The following is a 14,362-nucleotide window of genomic DNA, read 5'->3' on the forward strand; positions in this document are numbered from 1 at the left end:
GGGGGCAAATTACGAGTTGTACAAAGACCAAGAGATAACACATCAATAGCATGTGCTGCTCCACGGATCCAAAATTTTATCACGCCGCCTTTGCAGCACTCTCACATGCTTGCTTACCTGAACATTTTAATTACCTAATTGTTCTCTTTCATTCTTCCAGCAAACTCAAAGGTTACCAACTTTAGCATTATGTTTACTCTTGGCATTTAGTTCTCAAAAAATAAAAATAAAAAGACTGTGGCAAGCAAAATAGGTATTTAAGCCCATTTTATAGACAGGAGAACTCAGATTAATAAATGACTTGTCCTAAGTCACAAAGTTGGTAAGATGCAAATGAAAACTAACAATAGGAAAGCTTCTTTCCTCTACATGGCTTGAGGAATCCCAAGAATCTGAAGACTGAAAGGCGACAGATTTCATCTATTCCAGGATTCTCTCATTCAGAAACTCATACCTTTATTCAACGAAGACTGAGCTCCTACTGACCTGTCAGGTCATGTTCTAGGTGATGTCACAGAACAAATGGAGGAACAAAAGACAAAAATCTCACAGAGGATCCAAAACGCTTTATTTTGCAATTTCTTCCTGATGTCTGAACGTCAACCTCCTTGAATTGAAGATCTGTTACTCTCCCCGACAACAGAAAGAATGATCAGTAAATAAATATTTAATAGATATATGTGTAGACGTCTTGTTAAATAAAAACAACAATAAAACCAAATGGGGTAAACTTTAAAATTATTGCTTATCCAAGACAAAATGAGGCCGGGTGCAGTGGCTCACACCTGTAATCCCATCTACTCAGGAGGCTGAGGCAGGAGAATTGCTTGAACCCAGGAGGCAGAGGTTGCAGTGAGCCGAAGATCGCGCCACTGCACTCCAGCCTGGGTGAGAGCGCAAGACTCTGTCTCAAAAAAAAAAAAAGTTCTTTCTCATAATAAGACGAAATCTGTCTTCCTAGTCAATGCATTCTTGCACTGAAATGCTTAGTCACACATAATTCTTTAAGATAACATCAAGGAAAAATAATCAGGCCACTGGCCTTCTAAATTTTTTACATTCTGGTAAAGAAACAGTGTGTTCCTTGTGTTACCTGTAAGGGAAGAATTGCTTTTGTTTTATAAACGGCATATAAATTCTCCCAGAGGAGGAGGAGGAGGCATGTTTTGTGCACTCTAAACCTTGTAGATACCTAGACCTCTACCTCTACCCTCTGGAACTACAAAGAACTAGTTTGTTCCCTCTTCTGCTTAACAAACTTTTGCTAAATTATTTAAATAAAATTAATTATAGACAGGACTTCAAAATAGGACTTTGGGAAAAAAAAATTTAATTAATAGCTTAGCCAGGCGAGGTGGCTCACGCCTGTAATCCCAGCACTTGGGAGGCTGAAGCGGGCGGATCACCCGAGGTCAGGAGTTTGAGACCAGCCTCACTAACATGGGGAAACCCCGTCTCTACTAAAAATACAAAATTAGCCCAGGGTGGTGGCGCATGCCTGTAATCCCAGCTACTCGGGAGGCTGAGGCCAGAGAATGGCGTGTACCCGGGAGGCGGAGGTTGCAGTGAGCCGAGATCGTGCCATTGCACGCCAGCCTGGGCAACAAGAGCAAAACTCCATCTCAAAAAAGAAAAAAAAAAGCTTAAATAAAATTAAATCTTATTAAAATGATGTTTTTGGCCCATAAAAGGGAACACATTACTAATTTTATAGGCATTCCTGACTTTGATCCATGGCTTTTTTTTTTTTTTTAAGAGTCTCGCTGTCAGCCAGGTGGGGTGCAGTGGCGCGATCTCAGCTCACTGCAACCTCCACCTCCTGGGTTCTAGCAATTCTCCTGCCTCGGCCTCTCAAGTAGCAGGATTACAGGTGACCGCCGCCAAGCCTGGGTTAATTTTTTTTTGTAGTTGTATTTTTAGTAGAGATGGGGGTTTCACCATGTTGGCTAGGGTAGTTTCGAACTCCTGACCTCAAATGATCTGCCCACCTCGGCCCCCCAAAGTGCTAGGATTACAAGTGTGAGCCACCATGCCCGGCCGGCTCCTTTCTCTTAAAACAAGCACACTTCAGGGGTTAGAAGGGAACCTTGTTCAAAGAGAACTAAGGGTTCAGCTCTATCCACCATGGAGTAGACTTGAATTCTCTTCATCTCTGGGCTGAGATCACACTGGGCAAAAGCACATTCTGGAAAGTGTAAAGTCCTTTCCAGACTTTCTGGAAAGCGTGTAAAAAAGCATTCTGGAAACTGTAAAGTTGGCCAGAGAAGTCAATAGAGAGCAGAGACTCTGGGCCAGACTGCTTTGGGGACCTACTAGCCATGTGGCCTTGAGCAAGTCCCCTCTCTGCAACCTCGGTTCCCCATCTGGAAGGTGAGAATACCACCTACCCCAGAGGGTTACTGTGAGGAGAATATGAGATAACATTTCGTAGTCTTCTGGTATGTAATAAGCAGTTCATTGTTATTATTTGGTAATATTAGTAATTAATTTGATTATTCTCTAAGAAAGGGTGAATGCCTTACCTTCAAAGGTACTAGAGTCCAACAGATCTTACCATGAATTTCTTGCTTTTCAGCTCAATTTTTCCTTCATATGTTTATAAGAAAAACCAAACACAATACAACCACACTACAAAACAAAAAACTTGTTTAATCTTCTTTTCCCTGAATCAGAAACAGTAAAATCATTGTGGAAAGCTTGGGAAAATTAAAAAAAAAGTTTTAATCACCCATAATCCTACAACACAGAGTTAACTAATAACACTTCAGCACATTTCTTCCACTTTTTCACATATATATTTTAAAATAACTGGACTCATGCTTTTTATAGTTCTATATCCTATTTTTTTCCCACATTTAATTTTATTTTGTGTGCACTTTCCCACATCAAGTATTCTCAAAAACATACTTTTTTAATGACTCCATAACCTTTCCATAAAGCAAACCATTCCCCTAAGGTTAAAACATTTAGATTTTTTTTTTAATTTATAAACATTCATATACTTAACATAGTTAACATCTCTTTTGTATACAATCTTGATTCACATCTCTATTTCTTGGTCCCTATAGATTCTTTTTTTTTTTTGGTGAGGCAGAGTCTCACTCTGTCACCCATGCTGGAGTGCAGTGGCATAATCTGCGCTCACTGCAACCTCTGTCTTCTGGGTTCAAGCGATTCTCCTGCCTCAGCCTCCCGAGTAGCTGGGATTACAGGCACCTGCCACCATGCCTGGCTAATTTTTTGTGTTTTTAGTAGGGACAGGGTTTCACCATGTTGGCCAAGCTGGTCTCGAACTCCCAACCTCAAGTGATCCGCCTGCCTAGGCCTCCCCAAGTGCTGGGATTACAGGCATGAGCCACCGCACCCAGCCCTCTATAGATTCTTATAAGTAGATCAAAGATTGTATGTTTCTTAAAACATTGCTGGGCGGGCATGGTGGCTCACACCTGTAATCCCAGCACTCTGGGAGGCCAAGATGGGCAGATCACTTGAGGTCAGGAATTCGAGAACACCCTGGCCAACATGGTGAAACCCCGTACCTACTCAAAAAAAAAAAATATATATATATATATATGTAACAAAAATTAGTTAGGTATGGTGGTGGGCGCCTGTAATCCCAGCTACTTGGGAGGCTGAGGCAAGAGAATCCCTTGAACCCGGGAGGCGGAGGTTGCAGTGAGCCAAGATTACACAACTGCACTCCACTGCACTCCAGCCTGAGCAACAGAGCAAGACTCTCTCTCAGAAAAAAAAACACAAAAAACAAAAAAACAACAACAAAAAAACAGGCTGAGTGCCATGACTCACACCTGTAATCCCAGCACTTTGGGAGGCCAAGGCAGGTGGATCACATGAGGTCAGGAGTTCAAGACCAGCCTGGCCAACATGGCAAAACCCCATCTCTACTAAAAGTACAAAAATTAGCCGGGCGTGGTGGCACGCACCTGTAATCTCAGCTACTGGGGAGGCTGAGGCAGGAGAATTGCTTTAACCTGGGAGGTGGAGGTTGCAGTGAGCCGAGATCATGCCACTGCACTCTAGCCTGGGTGACAGAGCAAGACTCCATCTCAAAAAAAAAAAACAAACAAATAAAACATTGCTAAACTACTTCCCTGAAAGTTCACACTAGTTTATAGGCCTGATAGTAATTTCAATACCAGTCCCATTTCACTCTCATCAGCAGTGACCACTCTCTCTTTTCTTTTAATTTCCAGGAAACAGAGATCAAAATAATCTGGAATTAACAACACGAGTAGAAAAGATCTGTTGTTAAAAGAATGCTTTCACACTTGTGATAATTTGTACAATGAAATCACTGTTATCCCATTCTTTATCAGGTATTTGACCCTGCCCAGATGGGTAAAGTTAGAAACATCCTACATGTTCACATTTGTATATTAAATATAAAGTAATAATTGAAGTGCCTTATATACAGACTCTCAAATAATTTCCGGCTCAGTAAGAACTATGTAGAAAAGGGAATTATGCTCCATCATATGAAAAAGGGGCTTGTACAACATGCAAAAAATTCAGAAATGGACACTTAAGATTTATGTACTTTTCTACATGTAGATTATACCTTAATTTTTTAAGAAAAAACTTAAAAGGGGATTTGTACACAAGAAAATATACACAACTTGTACATATATATAACATCAAATCACAACTACTTTAGCTAAGGCTGCCATTTTTTAAGGCTTTATGGTTGTTGAGTGGCTACTACTAGGTACATGCCAACAGCCAAGACCCACTCCACAGCAGTCAGGAGTCTTCTCTTCTTCCTCATTTATCAAAGGTTTTATCTACATTCCTCAGTTGACTGACCAATCAGAGGAAGAAATTTCTTTTTTTTTTTTTCTTTGAGAGGGAGTCTTGCTCTGTCACCCAGGCTGGAGTGCAATGGCACGACCTCAGCTCACTGCAAGCTCCGCCTTCTGGGTTCACACCATTCTCCTGCCTCAGCCTCCGGAGTAGCTGGGACTACAGGCACCCACCACCACACCCAGCTAATTTTTTGTATTGTTAGTAGAGATGGGATTTCACTGTATTAGCCAGGGTGGTCTTGATCTCCTGACCTCGTGATCCACCCGCCTCAGCCTTCCAAAGTGCTGGGGATTACAGGCATGAGCCACAGTGCCCGGCCCAGAGGAAGAAATTTCTTATACGTTGACAGCATTAAAAAAAGTATTCAAGCCAGGCGTGGTAGCTCACGCCTGTAATCCCAGCACTTTGGGAGGCCAAGGCGGGCGGATCACCAGGTTAGGAGTTCGAGACCAGCCTGGCTAACACGGTGAAACCCCATCTCTACTAAACAAAATACAAAATATTAGCCGGGCATGGTGGCGGGCGCCTGTAGTCCCAGCTACTTGGGTGGCTGAGGCACGAGAATGACGTGAACCCAGAAGGTGGAGCTTGCAATGAGCCGAGATGGCGCCACTGCACTCCAGCCTGGGCGACAAAGCAAGACTCCATCTCAAAAAAAAAAAAAAAAGTATACAGTGATTTCAGGCCATTAAAAAGGTTACCATAAAAGCAGCATCCACTAGCCTCTACCTATAACGTTAACAGGCATTTCTGAAAAATAAAGACCTAGTGATACATTTTATCACCAATCATTTAGGTACCCTATTCCCAGTGAAATAATTCCCTTGAAGTGAAAGCTACTCTAGCAGAAGATGCTGATTTCAAGAATCTAATAATCTTGTATTAATGCAGTGCTGACTTTCATTTGTACACAATCAATTTGTTACTGAACAAAGAACTCTTTTTAATTGCCCATGGCAATTAATGGTAATCATTTTCCTTTGTCTCATTCCTAAGTAGTGCAGGCTGCAAGAGATAAAGCCACAGTTTTGACCTTTCTTTTAAATGAAAATGGGGAAAAAGCACAATGCAATGCAAATACACACACACACACACACACACACACACACACACATACACATATAATTTTTTTTCTTGAGACAAGGTCTCACTCCATCACCCAGGCAGGACTGCAGTGGTGCGATCATGGCTCACTGCAGCCTTTACCTCTGGGGGTTAGGTGTTTAGGTGATCTGCCCACCTTGGCCTTCCAAAGTGCTGGGATTACAGGCGTGAGCCACCACGCTTGGCCAACCATATATATACACCTCAGGAGGCTATTAGCTATAACTAACCAGCATACTTTTAGACTAACATTTTTTTAAAATGCAAAAAGTTACTAAATAAAGTATCATGTCCGGATGTGGAGTCTCAGGCCTGTAATCCCAGCACTTTGGGAGGCCGAGGCACATGGACACATGAGGTCAGGGGTTCAAGACCAGCCTGGACAACATGGTGAAACCCGTGTCTGCCAAAAATACAAAAAACTAGCCAGGCGTGGTGGCAAGCACCTGTAATCCCAGCTACTTGGGAGACTGAAGCAGGAGAATCGCTTGAACCTGGAAGGTGGAGGTTGCAGTGAGCTGAGATGGCACCACTGTGCTCCAGCCTGAGTGACAGAGCAAGACTACGTCGCAAAAAAAAAAAAAAAAAAAAAAGTATCATGGTGTGCTCCACATAAATAACTCAAGAGAAGTATTTCTATCTGTATGTTTCTTTTAATTTTTATTTTTTAATTGTAAATTGGCAAACTGTAGTTGTATATATTCTATGTATATATTTTTAGTTGCCTAAAGAAAATCTCTCAATTTGTAGCTACCCAAATACTTTTCTACTTGCTGAAAAAAATGTAGATTTAAGGAGTCATTACATGACCAAACATCTCTACCTTCTTCCTGTTAGACTAGTTTACTTACACAGTTTTGTTACACCTGTGTTTGAATTCAGGTCAGACATAAAATGCTCAACTTTTCCAAATATGCTGGCTAAAAAGGCAAGCTGGTACTTGCGGTGTAGATTCTTTTCAAAATACTGTGATATGGAACCTACTGTGTGCTCAAATCTCTGAATATGAAAGTCTTCAAGACTATTAATACAGGATCGCATCCCAAGGAGCCAGACATTAATCAGAATAGTCTATTCAACATTTACTTCCCTTCACACTATATAGTTAATTGTTAACAACTGACTATAAATTCCTTAAGGTGATGAACTATGCTTATTCTTATACCCAGAGAGGCAGTGTAGCCTAATAAAATAAACAAATTTTGAAATCAGATCTGGATTCTTCACACTGACTTACTACTTATTAACTGTGTCATCATGATCAAGAAATTTACAATGCAGCAAGTATGCAGATTAAAGTATGCTGGGCCAGAGCCAGGTGCGGTGGCTCACACCTGTAATCCCAGCTCTCCGGGAGGCCGAGGCAGGTGGATGATCTGAGGTCAGGAGTTCGAGACCAGGCTGGCCAACATGGCAAAACCCCGTCTCTACTAAAAATATAAAAACTAGATGGGCATGGTGGGCGTGCGCCGTAATCCCAGCTACTCGGGAGGCCGAGGCACGAGAATCGCTGGAATCCAGGAGGCGGAGGTTGCAGTGAGCTGAGATCTCGCCACTGCACTCCACCCTGGGCGATAGAGCGAGATTCCGTTTCAAAAAAAGAAAAAAAAAAGGCTGATGAGGAGAGCATGCCCTCTAAGCATTTAAAGCTTGCAAATGGCCATTACAGTTGGTACAAACATCTCAAAACAAAACAAAACAAACAAACAAAAACTTTAGCACCTGTTTATCTTCTATCAACATGGATACAATGGGGGCCTACCAAGTACAAGGTATTTTGCTAGGTGTGGTGGGAAATCAAAGATAATATAAGAGGCTCCTCATCCTCAGGAGTTTACTGTCTATCTAGAGAGAGAGATGACAATCAAGTATTATTAGCCACAAAATAAGGCAGAATGCGAAGCAACTAGTATAATCCCTTCATTTTTCAACTGAAGGAACTGTAGTCTAGAGAAATGAAAATGATTTGGCTAGTCACACAGCTAGTAAATGGCAGGACTAGGGCTAGGACCCAGGTTTCTTCGACGTTCTTTACATCATAGGAAGCTGCCTCTCAATTGTCCAAATTCAATTACCAGTTTACTACAGTGGCCAGGATGAGGACATCATCCAAGTAAGAATGCAGAGATATCAGGAGAGCAAAAGAGGCAGGAAATACCTGCAGATCTATAATACAACAGTCACAACTGCTGCAAAGTGCATAAAAAGAAAATGTTCATTTCAATTAAGGAAGATGAGAGAGATAGGCAAGTCTGGCTATTTTCAACTAAAATAAATATTACTTTCCTGTAATGATACTTCATGGCTGAAAGTATCTGGTTCTCTGCTAATATATCAACTTAATGGCATTTCTCAATATCAGAGAAGCAAATAAATGAAAATTAGATTGACAGATGCCAAAAGTTATCTTTAAGAATTCTTCATAGATGAAGCCTGATAAAGCACTGGATCAAAAGTTAAACAGAAAGAAACTTTCGGGAAGATGAACATGAATTATTTGTTTGCATTTCTTAATGCCAGCAATACAAGTGCTGTTCAGACCATTGCTGTTTGAGAGCCTAGGTCAACAATGACTCAGCTTGAAAAATTCCATATTGTTTTTAAAAGAGGTATATGGTTTTAGTTATGTAGCTAATATAATCTGGATAACCCCATCCCCCTAAATTATAATTTCCATGTGAATGGTTGAAAAACAGGCAGTGTTTATTTTATATCTGAAAAAGTATACAACAAGGGTAATCCAGTTCATTTTACTGCATCTCCCAGGGAAAGAGCCCCCTACGCAGACTCTGGGTTACGGGACTTGATGACAGGCAGTTGGGGATTGGCAGGTGAGGGAGGAATCAAAGAGTAGCAACAGGAGCTTAGTCCTAAGCTCCAGCTCTAACTTGGTAAGTGACCCAGGAAAACAAGAATCTACAATCAGACCTGGACAGCACACCAGGCTTCAGACTAGGAAGGTGAAGCCCAGAGAGGTAAAGCAATTTGTTCAAGGTCCCAACTAATTAGGACAAGGCCTAGATCAGAAGGCAGGTCACTGCCCTTACATAAATCCAGTACTTTTCTGATGTGGCAGGAAGCCTGTCACAATGCCCTATGCCAGCCTTCCACTCCTCCATCTGTAAATGAGAAGGCTAGACTAGGCACTGATTTTCACACTGAGTTCCAATGAACGCAAGGTGTCAAAGGAGGTATTTCTGCTAGTCACCTTCTCTCTTCATGCAAAGAATCTCAATTTTACCTATTTTATAGATCGTGAAAAAGAAATCTTACCAACTGGACATCATGGATAGTGCTGTGACGAATAACAAAAGATTTTTTAAAAAAGGGAAAAACAGGCCAGGCACGGTGGCTCATGCCTGTAATCCCTGCACTTTGGGAGGCCGAGGCAGGTGGATCACTTGAGGTCAGGAGTTCAAGACCAGCCTGGCCAACATGGTGAAACCCCATCTCTACTAAAAATACAAAAATTAACCTGGCGTGGTGGCACATGCCTGTAATCCCAGCTACTCGGGAGGCTGACACAGGAGAATCGCTTGAACCCAGGAAGCAGAGGTTGTAGTGAGCTGAGATTCTGCCATTGCACTCCAGCCTGGACAACAAGAGGGAAACTCCATCTCAAAAAAAAAGTCACGATTACTGTGTAAATCAAGACATTTAGATTGCCAAGTGGTGACTGACAATAGTCATAGCAGATCACAGGAAGACCCTGCAAGAGGCCTAACACCTCTCAGGAGACCACAGTGGACCAAAGATGGGAAGCAGAACAGACTAGATGGAGACGAACAACCACTCCGACCTTTTCAATCTCCAACTATATTGACCTGACGCCTCACCTCCTCACATGCAGACTCACCAAACATCTATTAGGCTATGGTTTACTGTCACCTGTGCAGCCCCCACCCTTCCCAGGCTGTGTCCTTTGCCAAAAGTCACCATCAGGTCCATGGATCTGCCCATGAATCTGCACACCGACAACTTCTTTCAACTTCTTCTCTTCTGGATCAAGAAGAATGAGTATTTTCTGATTTGTCACTGTCCTAAATGCGTCAACCTTCATCATGCCAAGGAAAATGGCAGGCAGGTAAAAGGGTGGGCAGGGGGCACAGCCAAAGAAAGGTTAGTTGAAAACAAGATAACTTAAATGAGGAACTTTGATCAGATTAGTTTTTAAGTCTTTACAAAGATTTTCTAGGCAGGGCAAGAGCCCTTGAAAACATGTTACTACATTGAAAGCAGTTGTCTACCGCCATCTCCTGCTCCAGCCCCCCAACTCCAAATGGCATATTAACTGTGCCAGAAGGCCAAGGCTACCACCTCACATTTCTGTGGCATCCAATTCCATCATCAAAGCAAATGTCAATGCTGGAGTTAGGGCCTCTGCTAGCCTCAGAGAAATGTGACAGTCTTTAAGAACATCGGTTACCAGTCAAGGTGGAAAAATCAGCTCTTTATTCAGTGTTTCCTCTCTCCCTATAATGTAAACTTAGGCTTTTGGCATGCAGGACCTTTTCATGCTGCCAATGATATTAAAACTCTGGGACACACATTTAAGCAGTACTGCATACATAGTTGTTTTTATTCTTAATTATCTGTCACTTCCATATTAATAAAAAACAAAACAACTATAGATACCAACATGGATAACACAAACTCTAAGATAAATTCAGAAAATTAATCATGACACACAAGGCTAAAAATTCACCAACAGAAATGAACCAAAAATCTTTAAGTCAATAATGGTGAAAACCCATGCCATACATAGATCATTAAAATTACCAGATTCTGTCAGAAAATTTTAAAAAGTTCAAGGGACCATACAGATCTACTATTAGCCCTCTTCACTGTCTCATATACAAATGCCCTAATATTTGATGAATGGTCCAACTCTGTAGATGACAGTGAATGTTTTTATTTCAAATGTGTCCACACAGAATTATTTCTAAATAAGTACTAAAATAAACAAAGTTTTATCATAGCTCAGTTAAGAAAGTCCTTCCAGTAAATGCTCCTTCACAGTTGGATGGCTACTTTAATATACAATTGCCCTAGGCCACAGCAGGGAAAAAAATCAGGCTTTTGATTTACTTAAGAAATAAATAAACCTAGAACATGCAAAAGATCCCCTTTCCCAAGTTAAGGAAGGAAAATGGTTGGATAGATTTTCTGTAAAAACCACCTCTACCCCTGAATGAACTTCCTAAATACCCCCCACAACCATACAGTCATTAAAGAAAATAGCTCAGGAATGGTAGCTAAGATGCATTTCTCAGATAATAAGACTAAAAATCCAATCACATCCGCCAGTTCCTGGCACCCCTTTCTAACTCTACCCAATCAGGTCACTCAAAAAGCTTAAGGAATGTCAGGGCCCACCCACACACCCCTTGTACGGCAATGAGCCCCAGAATCTAGCATGGATCTGCCCAGAGGCACTCAGCTCCTGTGGCAGGGAGTGCCTGCAATACCAGAGGGCAGAAATCTGAGTGACACTTGGCACTCTCTTTCAACAAACAACCGCAAAGTGCTTTCCAAACCCAAGCCCTCACCATTTTGAAGACCAGGAAGCTGGAGCCTTTCCCCAGGCAAAGGTGAAAAAGAAATAAGCCCACCTTCCCCATCCCCTCCCCCAAGGTCACACTGCAAACCAGAGGCCATTAGGGAAAATACTGTAGCTTCCCTAGGTCCAAGTGTGGCCATAACCCCCGGTGGGATCGGGAGAATTTGAGAACTGGCATTTCCCCAGCTAGAGGTAAAACGAAATAACTTGTCAGCTGGGGGGGGTGGAGGGGAAGGACACTCCTAGGGGTGCTGGCTTAGAGGTGGAAGGGGAGAGAGGGTACTCTATGCAATGGCTCAAAGAAGGAAGGAGGGAAAATGAGAAAGAGAATAAAGATCTATGAGCAGCTGCAATCCCCTTTTCCAAAGGATACAAAGCTGCAAAGCCCAGAGATCGGAAGGGAGAGAGCAAACAGGAGAGGAAAGAAAATGGGGCAATGGAAAGAGCTCTACCTCCCCCCACACTACTAACCTAGTGGAAGTAGGGGAAATGGGGGAGACACTCCCAGACTCCAGAAAGCAGTAACAATCAACGAACCCCCACCTACTTACCCAGATCTCTCAGGATCCCTGGGGAGAGAACCCTCAGGGTTAGGGCGCAGAGAGAGAATCTGCAGTCTCAGAGACTGGAGAGCCTAAGGCACAATCCAGTCCCTTTGCCTCTGCAGCAGAGGGATGGAGAACAGAGAAAGACATGCCTGAAAGGGAAGTGCTCAATGGGGAATGGGTGAGCCACGGGTGGTGAGCTGCGAGGGGCAGGTCTGATAGGAACTAAATGGGAAGAGAAGGAGCCTGGCAGGATACAAGGGGAAAGAAAAAAAAGGGTGAGGAAGGAAACAAGTCCAAGAGGAACAGAATTGGGAGAGGGATATCAAAGGGGAGTGATAATCTATCACAGCACTGAGGCAGCTCCAAGAGGAAGGTAGGGGGGAATACATAGGAAAGAATGATTAAGAAGACATCTTAATGTCAAAATTGGAGTGAGAACTCCAAAAGAAAACAAGAGGCAGAACAGTGGAGGGTGGGCAAATAAAGCAGAGTGAAGGGTGAGGGCTGAATCAAAATGGTGGGGGGAAGAGAACGTCATGTGGAAAACTTAAGATTCGGGAGGGAACAGAGAGGAGACACAGTGACAAGAACTCCAGGGTTAAAGGACCGCTCCAAGAGAAGACGGCAATACAGACGTTAAAAACCGGTCTAAAAATATGCGGGCAAGTGGACAGCTCCGAAGGAGCCGAGCTGGGGAGGGAAACACTAAATAAAGAGGATGGGACAGAATTGAAAAAAACGAGGAGAAAGTGTAGGTACAAAATGGATCTAGGGGCAGGTCTGTGAGACGCATAACAGGAAGGGGATGGGTGACCAGCCCGTGAGGTATCAGAGGTATAGTGAGGTTAAAGGGCATGTCTAAGGGCTAAAACGGGGAGGAGAGGAATTGGAGCAAAGAGGGGACAGGAAGCAGTTTTTAGGCAGAGAACTGAAGGAGAGACAGGCCAAAGAAAGGAGAAGCAAATGAACGCAGTAGCTCAGAGGAGTGCCAAAAAGGAGGTGAGGAAGAGACGAAACCTCCAAGAGAACACGGGCTGAAACTGAAGGCAGTCTGAGTTAGGGATACATCATTTAAGTGAATAGCAAAAATGGGAGACCTGCAGAGTCAGAGAAGGGGGAGGAGGCTGCTTCCTGGGAAGGCAGAGTCAGAAGTAAGCAGGTGAGGGGAGCGCAGCAAGATCTGAGGTCGGGCAAGGGGCAGACCTGAGAGGCAGAAAGGTCTGGAAGAGAGGAAAGGGTCTGAATGGCAAACGGGAACAAGAGCTGAGAAGGGGAAGAGGCAAGCATGGTGCAGCCAAGTCCGAGGGGATCAGGGGAATGAGCTGGGGCACAGAAGGGTCAGAAAGCCAGCCGAGGGGCATCCCGGGGTGCAGCAGGCTCTGTGAGAGGGCAGACAGAAATGCGGGTAGTAGGGCCCACGAGGGAACGGGATTAAGTCCAAGGGGGAGACCTGGGGCAGCAGTGCCTGGTCGAACAGGGGTCTCAGATGGATCTCCAAAGGGTTGGAACCGCAGGTCCTAAAGGGACAGCTCCCAGTGTGCAACAGATTCTGAGACAGGAATAATAGCACAGCAGGTAGGTCAAAGAAGGGGCCGAGGACAGATCTGAGGGGTGGTGGGAGCAGAATCGAGAAGAGGGAGAAGGGTCACGGATCTCAAAAGTGGGAGCCACAATTAAGAGATGCAGAATGGTCAATGAGGAGAAGATGGGTCCCGGAGCACTGCAGAGCCCGGGAGGAGCGAAGGGCATTATGGAGGGGTGGAAGGGGGAAGGGGGGCGCAGAATTGGGAGCCGGTTGGCTGAAGTCGGGGAGGCTCCAAGGCAGACACGGAGATCCCAACGGGTCGGGGATGGGGGCGGCGGGGACAGCAGGGCTGGGGCGGGCAGGGGCAGGTCCAAAGGGCAGGAGGGCCCCACGGGCCGGGCCGACGCGCGAAGCGACGGGGACGGCGGGGCCCGGGGGGCTGGGGGGGGCCGCTCCTCCCCTCCCCCTCCAGCTCCTCCATTGTTCGCGGGCTCCGGGCCCCGCCGTCCCCGCCTCCCCCTGGACCCTGCAGCGGGGCGGTGCCCGGCCTCGCCGACCGGGACCCGAGAGCTCGCGCACTCACCAGCTGGGCGCCCTCAGCGCGGCCCCGGCCTCCAAGATCCCGGCAGCAACGACGGGGGCCCCGGCGCCATGTTCCCCTGCTCCTAGTCCAGCGGCGGCTGAGGCGGCGGCGGCGGCGGCGGCTCCGGCGGTGGGGGGCCGGGCGGACCCTCCCTCGCGGGTTCCCTCCTCCGCCTCCTCCACCTCCTCCTGCCGCCGCGCCGCGGCTCTCCCTCGGGG

The 14,362-nt window shown here is 44.8% G+C and overlaps 1 protein-coding gene across 5 annotated transcripts in view; it reads right to left on the reverse strand.

The window, feature by feature from the left end:
- The window catches only part of ARHGAP35 (Rho GTPase activating protein 35), a 140,897-nt gene extending 126,598 nt beyond the window's left edge, over positions 1-14,299 (reverse strand). For 2 of the 5 annotated variants that reach the window (XM_058425826.1, XM_058425825.1), the window contains exon 1: positions 14,145-14,299. The gene's annotated coding sequence lies outside the window, so the exon portion shown is untranslated. The remainder of the gene's footprint in view (positions 1-14,144) is intronic. The other 3 variants (XM_032169368.2, XM_058425824.1, XM_058425823.1) reach the window with 3 other exon arrangements.
- Between the last annotated feature and the right edge of the window lie 63 nt (positions 14,300-14,362).

Source organism: Hylobates moloch, unplaced genomic scaffold (genome assembly GCF_009828535.3).
Source record: "Hylobates moloch isolate HMO894 unplaced genomic scaffold, HMol_V3 SCAFFOLD_12, whole genome shotgun sequence".
Taxonomy (NCBI): domain Eukaryota; kingdom Metazoa; phylum Chordata; class Mammalia; order Primates; family Hylobatidae; genus Hylobates; species Hylobates moloch.